Source organism: Peromyscus maniculatus, chromosome 5, assembly GCF_049852395.1.
Source record: "Peromyscus maniculatus bairdii isolate BWxNUB_F1_BW_parent chromosome 5, HU_Pman_BW_mat_3.1, whole genome shotgun sequence".
Taxonomy (NCBI): Eukaryota; Metazoa; Chordata; class Mammalia; order Rodentia; family Cricetidae; genus Peromyscus; species Peromyscus maniculatus.
In genome coordinates, this window is record NC_134856.1 from 138575084 (window position 1) to 138593145 (window position 18062).

General features: G+C 45.2%; 1 protein-coding gene and 1 pseudogene across 2 annotated transcripts in view; one reads left to right on the top strand and one right to left on the bottom strand.

Annotated features, from left to right (window-relative positions):
• Spock1 (SPARC (osteonectin), cwcv and kazal like domains proteoglycan 1) overlaps window positions 1–18062 on the bottom strand; it is a 494127-nt gene that overhangs the window by 134576 nt on the left and 341489 nt on the right. The window lies entirely within an intron of this gene.
• LOC121829642 (large ribosomal subunit protein eL29 pseudogene) lies at window positions 17576–18051 on the top strand (annotated as a pseudogene).

Sequence of the window (18062 nt, forward strand, 5' to 3'; positions counted from 1 at the left end):
TAATTGAAATGAAAACATGTTAACCATTGGAATAATCTGTCGTGTACAATGATGCTGTGATTTCTCGCTTGTTAAGGTTATTTCAGTCATTATCCTGTGTCATAAAATTACACAGGAACAGCATAATGGCTTATGTCATTTGTGAAAGCTGTCCCAGTGAAAGAGACAGGTTCCCACAGGACTGTTCTCCATCCCAGCATGCATGGGCTTACAAGGGCCCATTTATAAGTGAAGAAGGTTCCAGATACAGGATCCAGTGCAAACAAGGACAGTTTTATTAATGAGGCAACAGGGCTACAGAAAATAGTACATCTGGGCAAGGCAGTACCCAGTGATACGAGGTACTCAATGGCATAAATACAGACTGTTTGCTGAAGCTGGAAATATAAAAGGACAGGAATGTGATAATGAGAAAGGCTGCTACATATTTATGGAGGGCTTATAACAACACACCACTACTGATATGGACAGGACCCTCTGTTGGTAGTAAGTAGCCTAGGCTGTGATGAGCTCCAGTGAGGCTACAGTCATTGCTTTAGGCACTTTTTGTGAACTTTCCCATTTGCTCCTCACAAAAGCTCCTAGAGGCAGAAAACTGTGGTAGACATAGGGAATCTGCTAGGGAGAAGGAGTGGGGGAGATTTTGTAGGCAAAGCAGAAATGAGCGATGGGAAGGACCCAGACCATCCCCCTGAGCCCACCCAGCATTGAGGTGGGAGGTAGCCTCTGGTTTATCTGGAAAGTCTTGTGTGGCTCCATCCCACCCTGCTTGGTCCAGATGAGGAGGGTGAGGTTCACAAAGCATCTCAGATCAAGATTGGGCATGACAGAAGGGTCTGTAGGGTCCAGATCAAGCAAAGAACCACACTCCAAGCCAGCCCTGAGTCGGAGCACCAAGTACTTTCAAATACATAAGTACACTTACTTTAAAAGTCATAGAGTAGAATCAGGCCCAGGCAAAAGCTATGTGCCTGGGAGTCCACAATTCCAAAAGCAAAAACAGTTCTTAAAGTTCACGGCCTGTTTACAAACTGACTCATTTCAATGTGGGAGGTTTTGACCTGCCCTTCACCTGGGCTTTGGGACGGCCAAGGCAGCTGAGATGCAGCCATTCTTTGTCAGAGAGGAGTCAACAGCTTGGACTAGAAGTTCTGACAACAGCAGTCAAACTGTGCTTCCTCAAGCAAACTGAAGATGAACAAGAAGACACACCAAACCCATAGTACACACCCGACAAGGCAGAAGAGGCCGGGCAGAGGGCAGCAAAAGAGAAGCCGTGCTTTGCCGCTCTCTCTATCTTTCCATTGTTTCTTCTCTTACTACCAATCACATAGTGCTAGCTGAATTGACCTAAAAGCCTAAAAGAGAAATGCATCTAGAGAGCTCTTAAATTGGGCTCACCCTCACCTGGCTTGTTCTTATTTCTGAAAATGTTTTTAAAATCCCAAGTTGTTAAAATAGAAGGAAAATCTCCCAGAGTAGGAAGGATGGTGGGGTGTCCACTGCCTGGGCATAAGGGGAAACCATGAGGTGGACCACCCTATCGGATTGAGCCTTCATCTTAGTATTTCGACTCTTTTAAAGCTAAGATCTCAAAACTGAAGGCACAAGCCTTCAGCACAGGAGTCCAGAGACAGTCTACTTTTTCAACATGCATAACAGTGTGCCAGACACTGAGCAAGAAACTGTAAGGTAAAGGCAGATTTGCAGTCTCTACCACCTCTGCTCAGAACAATTGTTAGTGCAACTTAGTTACTATGAACAGGATTAGCCCAGAAGAGGTGCTACCTTTCTGATTTTGTTTTATTTTATTTTTTATTTTTATTTTTTATTTATTTATTTATTTATTTTTGGTTTTTTGAGACAGGGTTTCTCTGTGTAGCTTTGTGCCTTTCCTGGAACTCACTTGGTAGCCCAGACTGGCCTCGAACTCTGATTTTGTTTTATATATATTTCAAAACACTAGAGGCACATAGACCACTCACTAGCTTTAAAACAATTTGTGTGCGTGTTAAGTAAAAGACTATTAGCCTAGCTAGGCACAGTGGCTGATGTTTGTATTCCTAATGCCCAGGATGCCGAGGCAGGAGGATTGTGAGTTAGAGACTTTCCTGGGCTATGTAGTAAGTACCATGACAATGTAAGCTGTACTGTTTGGGTGCACAAATGGCAGGAATGAAAGGATGCTTGACTATAACTTCTGGTGGTTCATTGGGATATTATTTGAATCATGGCTTTTTAGACTTGCAAATCGAATCTATTTATCCTGGGACCCTGGTCAGAGCAGCAATCTCTAGTCTGACACATTCTCAGTATTTCCCAACTGGGTAAAGAAGATTAGCAGATTGACTGATCATGTAAATGCCACCAGTCTTCTGTAAACAGCCAGTCGGAGTCACCTGCCTTTAAGAGAATGACAGATCACAGCCAGTGGCCACAGGGCTCGGTGAAGCAGAGAACAGCACAGTTGTCACATAAAAATCAACTGGTTCACAAGCTTGGGTGCTAGGGCCAACATGTAAAAATTACACATATGTTCATTCTCTACCTGCCCATCACTAACCCCCCCACCCCAACACACACTACAACTCCAACTAAAACTGTGCTTGGTCAAGGAAAACCGCCAAGTCAGCAGCATAACAAGATATTAGATAAGGCTGGAGAGATGGCTCAGCGGCTAAGAGCACTGGCTGCTCTTCCAGAGGACCTGGGTTCAATTCTCAGTCACATGGTGACTCACAACCATTTGTAACTCCAGTTCCAGGAAATCTGACACCTTCTTCTGACCTCCACAGGTACTATACACACATGATTCACAGATATACATGCAGCAAAACATCCATACACATGAAACAAAAATTAAAAAGTAAAATCTTAAAAGATCAAGGCCACTAGAAAAATGTAGAGTTGACCTTTCCTTACTCCCTTAGGGAAAAGGTGATTTTAAAATCCATTTCTTCCCAACTGTGGAAAGAAAAGAAACTGTTACTGTTACCCACTGTTTCTTGCTCTCCATTGCTCACTGGCCCAATAATGTCCATCTTTAAGCCTAGGGAACGCTGGGCACTCTACTAACAGGTTAAGAGGCAAATGTAAGGAGCAAGCCCAGGACTTACAGTTTCGCTGAGTTCCCTTCATATGCATGCATCACCTGCCTTTTTGAGGAGAGGGAGATCAGGGAGGGGTTTTTGCTGACACAACTCCCAGCTAAGTGTTTGCAAGCAAAGGTGTCTGCACCAGGATCGTGGAAGCACCAGGATCGTGGAAGCATGCACATTTCCACCCTAGGTTTGGCTGTTACAATTTTAGAAAACATTGGCTTGCATTTCCTGGGGCCAATTAATTATCATGATTTGAGCCTGTACAAGAAATGAACGCCTGTGTGTGTTTCCTAGTCACCAGCAACAATGATCTCTGTCCTAGTAGGGCTACATGCATGCTGTCTTAGCAAGGAGAAAGTCAGTCACCCAAAGGGAGAGGTGGCATTGGAGACATGACAGGATTGTTAAATGTTTTATTTTACTATTCATACATACCTATAATGGGTTTTGATCAAATCTACCCTTCTCCCATGCCTCGTTCTTTTTTTTTTTTTTTTTTTTTTTTTTTGGTTTTTCGAGACAGGGTTTCTCTGTGTAGCTTTGCGCCTTTCCTGGAAATCAATCTGTAGCCCAAGCTGGCCTCGAACTCACAGAGATCCGCCTGCCTCTGCCTCCTGAGTGCTGGGATTAAAGGCGTGCACCACCACCGCCTGGCATCATCCCTCATTCTTATTTTTCCCTGCCAACCTCATGTGCTCTTTTTTTTTTAAAATTAGAAACCCACTGAGTCCATTTTATGTTACCTGTACATGAATGAGTGTGTGACCATCTACTGGAACCTGGATAACTGGTCAGGCCCTGTATTCCTGAAGAAAACTCTCTCTCCTCAGCAGCTACCAATTGCAAATAGCTCCTCAGACAGGGTGGGACTTCATGAGTGTCTCCCCCATACATGCTGGAATTTTATCTGGCTTCATCTTATGTTGCTCCTATCTATGCATGCAGTCCTAGCCACTAAGAGTGTGCAAGTGTACTGTCATGTCTGGCTGATACGTTTCATTACAGATATCTATTCCCTCAGGCTCTTACAATCTTTCTTACAACTCTTCCATGATGATCCCCAAGTCGTGGGGGAAAGGAGTATGATATGGATGTCCCATTCAGGGTTGAGCAGGCCACAGTCTCTCCTTCTCTGCATGTTGAGCAGTTGTGGGTCTTTGCATTAATCACTACTTACTACAAAAAGAAGCTTCTCTGGTGAGGTTAAAAGATGCCCTGATCTAGGGGTATAGTAAGGATATGTACTGAGGGTATAGTTTACACTAGGATTACCATTGTTGAGATGAAATACCATGACCAAATTTGGGGAGGAAAGGGTTTATCTCACTTACATTTCCAGGTGACATTATATCACTAAAGGAACTCATTACATGAGGACAGGAACTCAAGCAGGGCAGGAACCTGGAGGCAGGAGCTGATGAAGAGGCCATGAAGGATGCTGCTTACTGGCTGCTCACATGACTTGCTCAGCCTGCTTTCTTATAGAAGCCAGGACCACCAGTCAGAGACAGCACCACCCACCATGGGCTGGCCCCTCCCTCATCAATCACTAATAAAGAGAATGCCCGAAAGGCTCAATCTTATTGAGGCATTTTCACAAGTGAGGCTCCCTCTTCTCTGATGAATCTAGCTTACGTCAAGTTGACATAAAACCAGCCAGCACAGTTACCGTGTTCATTTGGAAAATACTAGTACTAGGCTCTCCTGTAGGGTCTAGGACCTAGCCAGTCCTGGGCTTGGGGTCCCGGTGATACTTAAATGGGTTGAAGTAGAAAGACAGAGTAGAGGAGGGAAATGGGGAAGAGCACCAACTCCAAAGACCTTGGGAAACACTCTATGGAAAATTAACAGTGTAGACTCTTCCTAAAATATGCACCTAAAGAGGTTTAAATGGCATTATCCTGTAAGAGGGGACAACCCCTCACCTAGACATAATAGGCTATCCCATAAAAAGACCAATACCAGGATGGGCTACCTCTTTTCAAGTTCTTAGCCAGTGGGGTTCCACAGACTCCCCCAAAACACTACAGGCTATTTCCACTATTTTTGGCAACCCCCTAGAACTTAATGTAAAGTTTACCATACTATTGCTGAAGCCACTGCATGTCCTGGGCCATGACATAATTACAGCAGATGGCAATTGACAATTTAGATGTCAACCCATCAGGTGAATAAGTCTCTGATGGAGGAGAGCTCCATTCAAGCAAGGCTTACGGGACCATAGACTCTAAACACCGTTGCTTCTGTCTGTGATTTCACATGTGCAAAAACAGCTATGGTGTCTCCCCAATACCTGCACTGTAATGTGCAATCTCATGTGATGTTTATATATAATCTCATGATTATATCTCAATCTCATGGGCACATATATCTGTGGATGGTCAGAAAGATGACTTCTCATTAAGCTGTATAGTTTTGATATATAGAAAATATACTAGGAGATGTTTCATAACTAGACCTATTGCTCCATGTGTAGACACTTAAAGCCTGTTTTGTTTCTTTAACTCAGACTAACATAAGAAAATAACCATTTCTCCCCAGCCTACATACAAGCTACATACATTTAGCTGATTTGAAACCTCAGAGCAATTTCAAACTAGACCGATTGTCTCTGTAAATGGGTCATAAGTTAAAAACTTTACATATATGCACAAGGACAGTTACAGATGTCTAACCAGGGTTAGTAACACAAAGCAACTTAAACTACTATGCCAGCCTCTTTTGCCAAGTCTGGCTGATAAAGACCTACTCCCTACACAAATCCCTCAGCAGCTTGTCTCACCAGGCACTATGCCCTTGACCTCGGGTCACAGCCCATAACCAAGGACCTTGAAGCTGGGTGTTGCCATGGTTACTCACTTCCCCTCAGATACAGCCTTTGCAACTTTTTTATTGCAAAAAGTTTGCTGTTGAATGTGTATATAAGCTGTGGAGAATCGGAGCAGAATGGAATAAAGAGAATGAAGAAAATTAGAGCTGAAGAAGAATAAAAAAGAATGACCCTCAGTGTGTGTGTGTCTTTTTCCCTTAAATAGATAGAAACTTATTCCTAAAGATCCTCAGATAAAGAAGTTTCATAAACCACGCTACTCTGAAGGCATTCTATTTATAACCCTGGAGCAGTTCTGGGAGCTGGACTCCTGGGCTGCTTAACTGAACACTTGGATGAAAGAATGTGGAGACATCAAGCTGGTCCTAACCTGGAGGCTTCTTCCCCACTGGCTGGAGCTCATAGTGATGAAAGGTCCTATGCATGCTACCAAGGAAGAAGAATCATCATCAATCATACCCAGCTGTGAACTGTGAGATTTAACACTGGCTGAAGTGACAGGATATATCATGGTATAAATGTTATGTGAATAACCAACCACTTTCTAATTGTATTTAAAGCCTGTTCCACAAGACAGAGCTCACACAACATGTTCAAGAACAATCTAGTCTTGTAACATGGTGTTTGAGTAGCTCAGGCAGCTGCACACTGTTACCCACAAACCATCACTACTGGGTCATTCTCCAAAAGTGGGGCAGGACGGAAGTGTCTCCAATCATCTGTGCCATGTGTCCCGGGTTCTCAAAGCTTTCTTCGTAGTTCGTACTAGAAAGAACAAGATATAGACTCACAGGGGTGTTTTCTTATCTCTGTGTTCCTCACTGGTAGATAATTTTCTGGTTAAAGTTTTCTAAAACTAAACCTAGCTCCCTTGGTTTATACTTAACCTTCTTCTAGAATCTCCCTATCCCTTCCTAGGGGGCAGCTCACATGCCATTCTTCTCACAGAATTTCTCAGGTACCTCTGCATCACCAAGGCTGCTCGTGTTGTAGAATATTATTTTAAGGTGTGTTACTTTTTATGTTGCATTTGTTTAACTCTGTGAAGCTGTGTTACTGTGCCTGTCTAAAATACCTGATTTAAAGAGTTGAATGGCCAATGGTGAGGCAGGAGAAAGGATAGGTGGGGCTAGAAGGCAGAAAGAATATATAGAAGGAGAAAACTAGGAGGAAAGGAAGAAAGAAGTAGCCAGAGCAGGAGAAGGACTCCAGGGGCCATCCAGCCACATAGCAAGCCATGGAGCAAGAGTAAGATTTACGGAACTAAGAAAATGGGAAAAACCCAGGGGCAAAAGGTAGATGGGATAATTTAAGATAAGGAAAGCTGGTAAGAAATAATCCAGGCTGAGGCCAGGCATTCACAATTAAGAATAAGCTTCCATGTGTTGTTTATTTGGGAGCTGGGTGGCAGGCCCCCCAGAAGAATAAAAACCCCCAACTACATGTTTGCTTGGTGTTCTTGGCTGCTTGTATGTGAACACACACACACACACACACACACACACACACACACACACACACACAGCCCTTTCCCAGTTGTTTCACACAGAGAGACAGGATGCTCAGGCATATGCCAACATGCTGCACCTGTGTGTCAGGATGCTGTTTCTGAGTAGAACCCAGACTAATACAAACAAGTTACCGAGTAAACAATAACCTGTTAGCTCTGTTCCTGGAAAGTCAGCCAAAGACATTGGAGCTGCCTTAAAGAGGTTGAGTAGGCAGGCTCCTAATTCTACAAAATTCAGAGGTCACTTGAAGAGGAAATATTTTTATTTCTTCAATGCTGCAATCAAGCACACTGAGCATTCTTACATATCTTTAAGTTGATTTTTCTTCCATGAAAGGGATTGGACAAGATGGAATCAAAAAGGTCAGTCAGGCTGAAATGCTGGTCAGCAATGTACCAATCTATACTCCAATAGCAGGGCACTGGTGTAGGAAAAAATGCAGGCATGATCTGGTGGTCAGTCTATGTGGCACGGTGCTTCTAACTAAGAGGCATGCACACCATACTCCTGAGTATTCCCAGAAGTCAGAACATTGAATTCTGAAGTTGAGTGAGTAGCTGGTAGCTGGCCTGCTCAGGAGTCCACCCTCTCTAGGTCTCCTTTATGTTCTTCTTCTGCATAGAGACCATGGTGGTGTGGATGCTCACAGTCTAATCTGAGGCAATGTGCTAAGCAATCATAGTAGATAGGCTTCCACTATATAAGTGGTTGCTTAGTGCAATAAAGCAGATGCTGTTCCCTGAAACCTTCTCCACAGTGGTTCTTCTTGGCAAATTTTAGCAACCCACAGGCATTGTGGTCTTGTCGGGATAACTGCCACAGCACACTGCGTGGAACCCTACTCCACTACCCTACCCTCTGCTAGATCAGTTTTGACTACCTACCACTCTGAGACCTAACTGAAGCAAAGTGACTTCCAAAGGGCCACTGACCATCACCAAGGCCACTCCAGCAGCAAATCCACTTTCTCTCATAACATGAGGGGTGGGGATTGGTTCCTGAAGAAACTGTTCAAGTGGAGAGCAGGTGCAAAGACAGCAAACATTACCTCACCAGGGCTTATCCTACTTGGTTTGCAGGTATAGATTGAGCTCACGTGGGTAGTGGAACCACAATCCCAAGGCCCCTTGGAGAGGTGAGTATCACATCTGCCAGCCCTCTGCTCTAGGTTTTTTTTTCCAGACAGAGAAAATGATGGAAATGCTGCTGACTCCAGTCTGAGGATTCCTGCTGGTGGGGGATAGGGGTGGGGTGACATGGCCTCAGATAACTCTATTCGCTCCTGTTCTTAGGAGATAGAAAGGTGAATTGAATTCCATAGGCCAAGGAATGAAGAGCCTAACCTTAAAAAGAAGAGAGTCTGCAGTCTGCAAGCCTCCTGGTTGGAGCAGTCCTTAAGAAGGAACGTTGGGCATTCACCAGGGCTCAGGAGCAGGCAGAACCATACAGGGCCTGGCACGGGCAGCTGGAACGGAAGGCATTCAATGCTGGTCCCTTTCCACACCTCCTTTCTTAAGGCGGGTGCAAAGATCATTCTGCAGCACCAGGAGGAACACAGCCCAGCCGCTCTGAGAGACAAATGACACCCCACAGCTCTAGAGGGGAGCTGACCTTTATGTTTGTCTAGTCACTGCGCATAGAATTAGAGTGAGCAATGAGGCAAGAACCCAGAGAAGTGGGTCACAGGTCAGACAGGGCAGAGCCCTGGAATCAGGCTCTTCCCAGAGCACAAAATGAGACTGATATATGAACATTTTCTGAGTTGTTTCTGAGTGCCCATGAGTGTGGTAAGTTCTGCGCAGAAAACACAAGGGGGTGGTCCTGTCCCCATCTCACAGTAATCCTCATTTCAAGCACCAGTTTGTAACTCAGCGACAATCCCAATTCCTAACTAAGCAAATTGTCCTGGTCCCACATCTCTAGCTTCTCCCTTAACTGACCTATTTACCTACAAAAAATTTGGCAAACACCTATCCTGTGTCAAGTCCTGAAGCAGGAACAGGAGACATGAGGTGAGCGGCTTATGTCCTCATGGAGCTGGTACTCAGAGGGGATCTGGGCTCAGCCATTGAGAGGAGCATAATGACTTAGCTACTGTTCCATTGCTGTGAAGAGACACCATGACCAAGGCAATTCATAGAAGAAAACATTTCATTAGGGCTTGCTTACAGCTTCAGAGTGTTAGTCCATTATCATCATGGCAGGGAGTGTGATGGCAGGCAGCCATTGTACTAGAGCAGAAGCTGAAAACTTTACATTCCAATCCACAGGCAGCAGGCAGAGAAAGAGACAGAGGGCTTAGCATGGGCTTTTGAAACCTCAAAGGCCACACCCAGTGACACACCTCCTCCAACAAGGCCACACCTCCTAATCCTTCTCAAACAGTTCTACTAACTGGGAGCCAAACATTCAAACACATGAGCTTCTGGGTGCCGTTCTCATTCAAACCACCACACACAGCAAGGAAGAAACGATGCACTCAATGTAGAACTTAGTATGAGTGACACTCTACAGACTAAATGTGTGCACTCCCTTAAACCATCTATTATAGCTCTAACTCCCACTAACACCTTTGAGGGGGGTGATTAGATCATGCTGTCACATCTTCATGAATGGGATTATAACTTTGTAAAAGTCATCACAGAGAGTGCTTCCACCACATGAGAACCTTAACAGGTTCTCACCAGACTCCCGAATAGCCACATAACAACAGGTGGGAGCTAGAAGAGTTCTGGGAACCAGGAAAGGCCCACATCACCAGGCATGGACTATTAGAGGAAATTCTGATGAGGCCAAAAGGAAAGAAGACAGCTTTGCAGAAAGTGTTGGTCTTCTCAGACAAAACCTCAGCATCCCTGAACAAAACTTGGATGGGATTCAGATGTAAAGGCTGCTCTGATGAGGGTTCAGGTAGAAATGAGAAGCAGCTACTGGAAACTGGAGGAAAGGTCATACTTCTAAAGTGGCGAAGAGCTTGACTGACCAGTGTTTCTGTCTTAATCCTCTTGGAGGTAGAACTTGAAAACATTGATGGTGGATATTTGGCTGCCGAAATGTGAAATCCAAGCATTGAGGGAGTGGTCTCTTTCCTTCTGGCTCCTCTATACAGCATGATTTAAAGTCTGAAGTGATAACTGCTAAGGCAGCTGAACTTGAAGATCTAGAACATTCTCTGCTTATATCAAGAGAAAAAGCTAAGGGTGTGGCCAAGCAACCCCTGGTTAAGAAGATAATATAGATTAATATTTTAACAGAAGCCAAGCACTATCTTGAAGGAAATGGGGGAGATCAGCTAGCTATGAAAACAGAAGCCAGGAGTTAGTATCCAAAACAAAGGAAAAATGACCTCTAAGAAGGCATTAGAGATGCCTTCCCATCCTAGCTGGGGGTGCAGGAGCCCCTGCAGGCCCCATGGAACCACCACAGAGAATTCCTATTAGATCAGTGTTCCCTGACCCAGACCCCAGGAGCCTATGCCAGCAGAGCCACAGGTATGCATCGAGGGAGCCAAAGGCAAGAGCCCTGTAGACAGAGCCACTCTGGGAAGGGGTGCCTGGTTCCTCAGGGGCCCAACCATTCCTCAGTGAAGCTGGGAGGTGGAAATACCTTACCCAAGTAACTCCAGGAGGTGAGGTGTCTGCCCTTGGGGACCTGGAAGGTAGGGCCTCTGCCCAAGTGGGCCTTAGAGGCAGAACAAGTTCAAAATGGTGATTTTTTTAAAAAAGTATTTATTTAATGTGTGTGTGTGTGTGTGTGTACACATGTGTGTGTACATGTGTGTATATGCATACAGATGTGTGTGGGCATACATGTGAAGGCCACAAGAGGGCATCAGGGTCTTCTCTATAATTCTCTCGCTAGTCCTTTTGGGCAGGGTCTTTCCCTGAATCTGGAGTTGATGTTTCCTTTGCTAGGCTACGAGCCAGCAAGCCTCAGAGATTCTCCTGTTTCCACCCAATCCGGAGCTGGGGTTACAGGTATGTGCTTGACATCCAGTTGGTTATGTGGGCCCTGGCTCTGTTGTCCCCTTTATATGATATCTTCTGTTTAGAACAGAATGTTTTTGCACACCTTAGGTCTGTCCTAGCATTTTCTTCGGGAAGTGCCTATGTTGGTTCATAGACTCGCAAGCAGTGAACAGTCACCTGAGGATGAACCCGAGTCTCACCTGTCCAGGTGCATTTTCCTGAGACTGTGGAAGTAGACTCCAAAGCTGACAGTGATGTGAGCTAAAGAATACAGTTATGAAATGAGTAAGGCCATGAACTGGGGAGATCCCGGGTTAGAATGGAATACAGAGAGAGAATGCTTTCGTTCCTTGACACCAAAATTTGTATATTGAAACCAAATTCCAGATGCTAAGATATTTGAAAGTGGGTGTCTGGGAGGTGACTGGGTCTGAAGAGCCAGACTGGGACTAGTGGCTTTATTGTTTTTAATATATATATATATATATATATATATATATATATATATATATATATATATTATACATATGAGTATTTTGCTGTGCATTCCCCATGCTCACAGATGCCAGATGATCCTCTAGAACTGGAGTAACAGGTGACTGTGAGCTAACCGATGCAGGTACTGGGAACTAAACCCAAGTCCCCTGTAAGAGGAGCAAGTGCTCTTAACTACTGAGCCTGCTTTCCAGCTCCAGATTAGTGACTTCACAAACGAGCCTGGGGAGGTATCAGTGGTTCCTCCTGCCACACAAGGGCCCGGCAAAAGGAGAACCTCTAAAAGCCAGGAAATAGATCACACCAGGCATGATACCTGCCATAATCTCTCCAACTCTAGGAGTCTGAGAAATAAAAATCTTTTGTTCAGAAGCCACTCCGTCTCTGGCATTCTGTTATAGCAGCCAGAGATGAAGACAACAGTGATGTCATCCAGAACACTGCTCATTGAACTTAGTAGTCCTGAGCATCTCTGGGATGACAGTTACTATTGTCCCATCTCACTGTTCTTGGCCGAGAACCAAGCCTGACGGCTGTGGCCTGCAGGGCACTGCATGACAGACTCTACCTTCCCTCCAGGCTTCTACCTCCCCTTGCCTTTTCCACCAGCACTGGCCGCCCTACTCTCATTTCCTTCAGAACAGCAGGACCCTTCCCCTCCCTCCTCACCCAGAGGCCTGTGCCTCTGTTTCCCCTCTACCAAGGACACTTTCCCCTACTCTTGCCCTGTCAAGAGGCTTTCCACGTTCAGCCAAGCGGAAGTGACTTGCATGGAGCCCTGCGTCTTAAGCTACACGACACTTATCACCAATGATTAGATTCTCAGTTGCATTTCAACAGTCTGTTCTAATAGACTTTAATATCTACATGAGTAGACTATATCCCTTTACCACAGAGTTCTAAACATAACACATTGTAACTAGAGAAAGGTACCCACATGTTTGCTGAATAAAGGCCTCATTACCAACTCCGATGCAGTAGCATATGGATGAATACCCTTGACCTTGCCATCACCAGTGCACATAAGCAGTGCTCTGAAGTGGTCCCTGACTTTAAGCCCTAACTTTTACCATCCCCATACACACTCATGGTACCTGCCAACAAAAGGGATCTTGTTCCAGAGGGCAGGGCAGCCCCACCACCTTGTCTCCACTTTAGGGTTTCTCATGGCCATGGGATACTAAGCCGTAGCTACCCCCCCCCCAAATTGGGCCAGAATCATGCACTGGAGTTAGCCCCATGGACCTGCATCTGTGGAGCTGAGATGACCAAAAGGTCATGGCTCTGAAAGCATCAGAGGCAAGGCAGGCTGCCAGAAGTCCTCTTACCACCTGATAACGGAGGTGCACAGGTTCAAGGTAGACCTGTGAGAAGAGAGAGCACTGAAAAGGAACCAAGGTCCTCAAACTAATTAACATCATCTCTCTTGTTCCTCTGTGCACAGAGAGCCTTCCCTCCACCCACCCTCTCCATGAACAACATTGAAGACAGAACATTAACTTGAGAACATTCTATTTAAAACACAAGTCCTTCTAAAGATAGTCTTGAAAGTCTGTCTAAATCATCCCATTTTCTGGCCCAAGGGTCTGTAAGGTCAGTGCCCAGAATGGGCTCTATAGTGTTGGATGCCTATAAAGAATATCTCCCAGGGTTCACGGTTTGAATTCAGCGTGTATGAGATGTCGAAACTGAACGCCTGTGAGTGGGGATCCGGATGAGTTCAGTAAAACAACAGCGGGCAAAGCAGATTTATGATAATACAGGAAAACAAAAGCCTTTAAGGAAACTAAAATAAAAAGGTGGAAAAATGGGAAACTTAAGTCTTATAACTTTTGTTCATGACTTTCGAGGGCCACATGTGTCAGGCCTATCATGATTGCTAATCTGCCCTCATGACCTGTGTCCTCAGGATGGGTGATGAGCATTTTACAACTTCAGTGTGCTGCAGGGGTGCAAGCTTGTTTATTTCACAATGAGCAGAGACAGATGTGCTAGCATGATCCACACCTGTGTGCCATCAGCAAGACGTGATCCCACAAGGAAATCACACCCAGTGATTATCTCTTCAAAATGGCACACCCACCTCAGCCAGTTTTTTCCTCACACAATTCTAAAGCTTCAGATTTGCCACTGGGTACACCGCTTGATAAACAGATACACAGAAACACCACCTGGAGTCCCAACATTGAAGGCAGCAGTACACGGAATGCCTTCATCAGACATGGAGGCAGGAATTGGGAGGGTGTCCTTGAATAACCCTGTGTCCTGTAAAATACTAGTCATCTCAGCTCCACAGATGCAGGCCTATTAACACCTGGGCACATGCACATCCTAGGAAGTCAACCGTAAAACATTCCTCATCTCCCATAGACATGAATCAGCTCAAAAAAAAAGAATGACAAGGAACCAGTGCTGTAGAGTCAATAGGATCCATAAACCTACCTTTGCAGGCAATATGGCCTGGGAGCCTGGAAGTAGAAGGTGGTCACAATGGGGTATTGTTCTGGCCCCTACCATACCCAGAAAATGCCTCACCAAGCTCTGAGACTTACCAGGAGCCTGTGACAATTAAGCCTATCCTTCTCAGCCAGCTTCAGGTGGCCTTGAAAGTATGGCTTTTAGGAAAAAGGGAAAGAAGGTGGGACAATGCATGGATGCCAAACTGTACTAGAAAAATTGCATTTGGTAATTAAAAACATCTTTGTAGATCTGGACATCTCTTCTACAGCAGATGGTGACTATCATGAAGGTAAACAACTAGTCAAAATGCAGAAACAAGTGAATGCAGGGTGTCTAACTCCAGCTGATACATCTACAATACAACTCCTAGTCCAAAGGCTCAGCACAAACAAAGGAGGAAGAGAGGAGAGATGATCAGAGTGAGGACCAGGATGGGTCCTGGGAGAGAGAATCTGTGGTGGTATTGTGTTCCCCAAAATATTGTGCACCCTAATAAATTTATCTTGGGTCAGAGAACAGAACAGCCACTAGACAGAGGCTAAAAAATGGAGGCACTCACACCTTTTATCCTAGCATTCCAGAGGCAGAGATCTACCTGGATCTCTGTGTGTTCAAGGATACAGCCAAGCATGGTGAATCCCAAGAAGTGAGCCTTTAATCCCAGAAAGTGAGGGCAGAAAGCAGAAAGGTATATAAGGCGTGAAAGCCAGGAACTAGGCTGGTTAAGCTTTCAGACTTTCAAGAAGCAGTTCAGCTGAGATTCATTCAGATGAGGACACAGAGGCTTCCAGTCTGAGGAAACAAGATCAGCTGAGAAGTTGGCCAGGTGAGGTTAGTTGTGGCTTGTTCTGCTTCTCTGATCTTCCAGCATTTACCCCAATAACTGGCCTCAGGTTTGATTTTATTAATAAGACCATTTAAGATTCATGCTACAAGAATCTTCTGTGTATGGCAAGGAAGCTGAACTAAGAAAGCTCAACCTTGTGGTCACCTAAACAAGGCCTGCATAGTGACAATACCAGTTGACACAATGGGGGAAATTTACAACACCCCATCCCCTGACTGCCAAGAAAGGGAGAATCTGTTTTCTCCAGAAATGAGCCCCGACAGATTACTCAATCCAAAGTGGCCATCCCTAAACACAAATACATACATGGAATATTAAATTTAACTCAATGGTGTGTGTGTTGTATGTGTGTGTGTGTGTGTGTGTGTGTGTGTGTGTGTGTGTAAATAATAACTGAAGAAGTCATGAATTTAAGGAGGAGGCATGGGAGGAATTGAAGGAGAGAGGAAAGGGGGATAGATGATATAAATACAGTACTCCTCTATGAAATTCTCAAGAAACAAAGAATTTCAATAAAAACAAATATATCTCTGTGAGTCTACCTTGCAATATAATAGGTACCTCACAATTGCCTTACATGCTGTCTCCTGCTTCAAGGGACTGAAGATTCCATGTAATCATTCACATTTCTAATATGAATTGCTTTCTCCTCTCTACTGCTCCTGTCATCCAGGTCAGACAATCAACGCCTTCAGTTTCATAAAGGAAAACAGAGGAAGGAGGATGTGGGCTTGAGCTGTAAAACTGCACCCAGGGAAGCCCCAAGAGCAGGCACGTCTGCATCCTGGACACAGATAGACAGTGTTTCTGTAGTAAGACCCCAAGGGTTTAAATTAACTCGGTATCTCTATGTGTAAGTGACATGTTCTTTAAAGGAATGCTTATGGAAAAACCACAAAGGAGAAGGCACCTGGAAAGATTGGTGTGGGCACAGAAAGGAGGAAATCAGTTTAATACCAGAGACCAGACTAATTGACTGATAAAGGACAGGTAGTACTAGGAGAAAGGGGTCCAGGGTTCCTCATGATGGGACCTCAGGGACCAGGGAACAATGACTCCCCCTTGGAGATCATCCCTAGGTGGCCTCACATCCCCAGTGGCTGCTGTGTGAAATAAGTAGGTGAGGAACCTAAAGACAGATGGAAATCTGCCTCTTACTGGCCATGTCCAATTGGGACAATTATTTATGGAACCTGAGTGGCAGCTTTGGTCACCTGGGGGATATAATGCAGACAGCCATGAGAAGGTCACACGATCATTCATGTAAAGTTCTTCTGACACACAGTACAGTCAGTCAGCGCTGCTTTGGAACATTCACTCTCCTCTCCTCTTCTTCAGTGGTATATATCTGGCATGAGCTCCAGCTCGAAAAACACAAAGTGCATGCCTTTGCCAAAACTAGGCCACAGTGGGGTCTTTTCCGTTTATCAAGGTGTTTGACTTAGAAGAGGGTGAACCCAAACTTAGCCATGATGTTTCCATAGCCAGCAGAGGAGCACCACCAAGTTCTTGGGCCCGAGCTCTGCCCATGAAGATCTCTGAGCTTAAAATGAAGCCCAAGGCAGCACATGGTCCCTCACAGAAGGGACACAAGCCACATCAGTGCAGTTTCCTAGTAATGAAGGTGGTCTCCACGACCCGATGATAACTCTCAATGCCTTGATGGGGAAGCATCAGAAAGTCAGGCAGGCACCCAGGAACCCGGCGCCTTCCACGTGGCCATGTGCCTTCCAAGCCTCCACAGCTATGTGTATGTATAATCAACCGGTTCAAAGCTCCTGTAGCAGGAGGCAGTGCTTTGTTGTAAAACAAAACTGAGATGAAATAACCCCATCCTTTCAAATATCCTCTGAGAGTTTGGTATTTGAGGCACATCCTGTGATGTGCTTCTCTCTGACCTCAAACACTTTGATTCTTTTTTCAAGTTCACATAAAAGAGAGAAAGCCCTGAGATTGGTCTACTGTACCAAAAGCCTCGACGGCATCTAAATTCTTTGCTGGCACAGAGAATTAGTTGTTATTCCAGATAGGGAGGAAGTGGAGATGAAGGGCCATTACATTAGAGAGGCCCAGCCCTCTGGGAAGTTGGGCCGTCTCGCTCCTTACTTAAAAATAAATGAGTTCCCACAGCTCCCCAAGGCTTTGAAGGGTCCACTTAGATATTGCAAGTCCCATTCTGACATGGTCTCCCCATTCACAACACTCTGGCAGAATCAGAGAACGTGGTTTGTCTGGAAGGCCCCAAACAAATGCTTCAATTTTCTATTCTCCAAATGAAAATCAATGGCGAGGGAGAGGTAAAAATCAATACTCAGGCTCTTCCGGTCCCAGGCACTTTAGGAGCTGCTGATCACCATTCAGACATGGCCAAGTCCAGGAACCAAAACACATACAACCAATCCTGAAAATAGCACAGCAGTGGCATCAAGAAACCCGGGTCACAAAGATACAAATCTCCTAAGGGGGTGGACCCCAAGTTCCTGAGGAACTTGTGCTTTGCCAAGAAGCACAACAAGAAAAGCCTGAAGAAGATGCCGACCAAGAATGCAAAGGATACAAAGATGAGTGCACCTGCAGAGGCCATCAAGGCCCTTGTGAAGCCCAGCGTGGTTAAGCCCAAGACACAAAGGGCCCCAGCCGCAAGCTCAGCCATCTTGTTTTCATTGCTCACCCCACGCTTGGGAAGTGCATTAGAAGCTACGTGGCCAAGGATCATAGGCTCTGCCAACCAAAGCCCAAGGTTCAAAGCAAGGCAGAGGCCTCAACTCCAGCTCAGGCCCAGGCTTGAGCTCCAGCTCAGGCTCCCAAAGGGGCCCAGATTCCTGTGAAGGCCCTGTAGAAAAGGTTTCT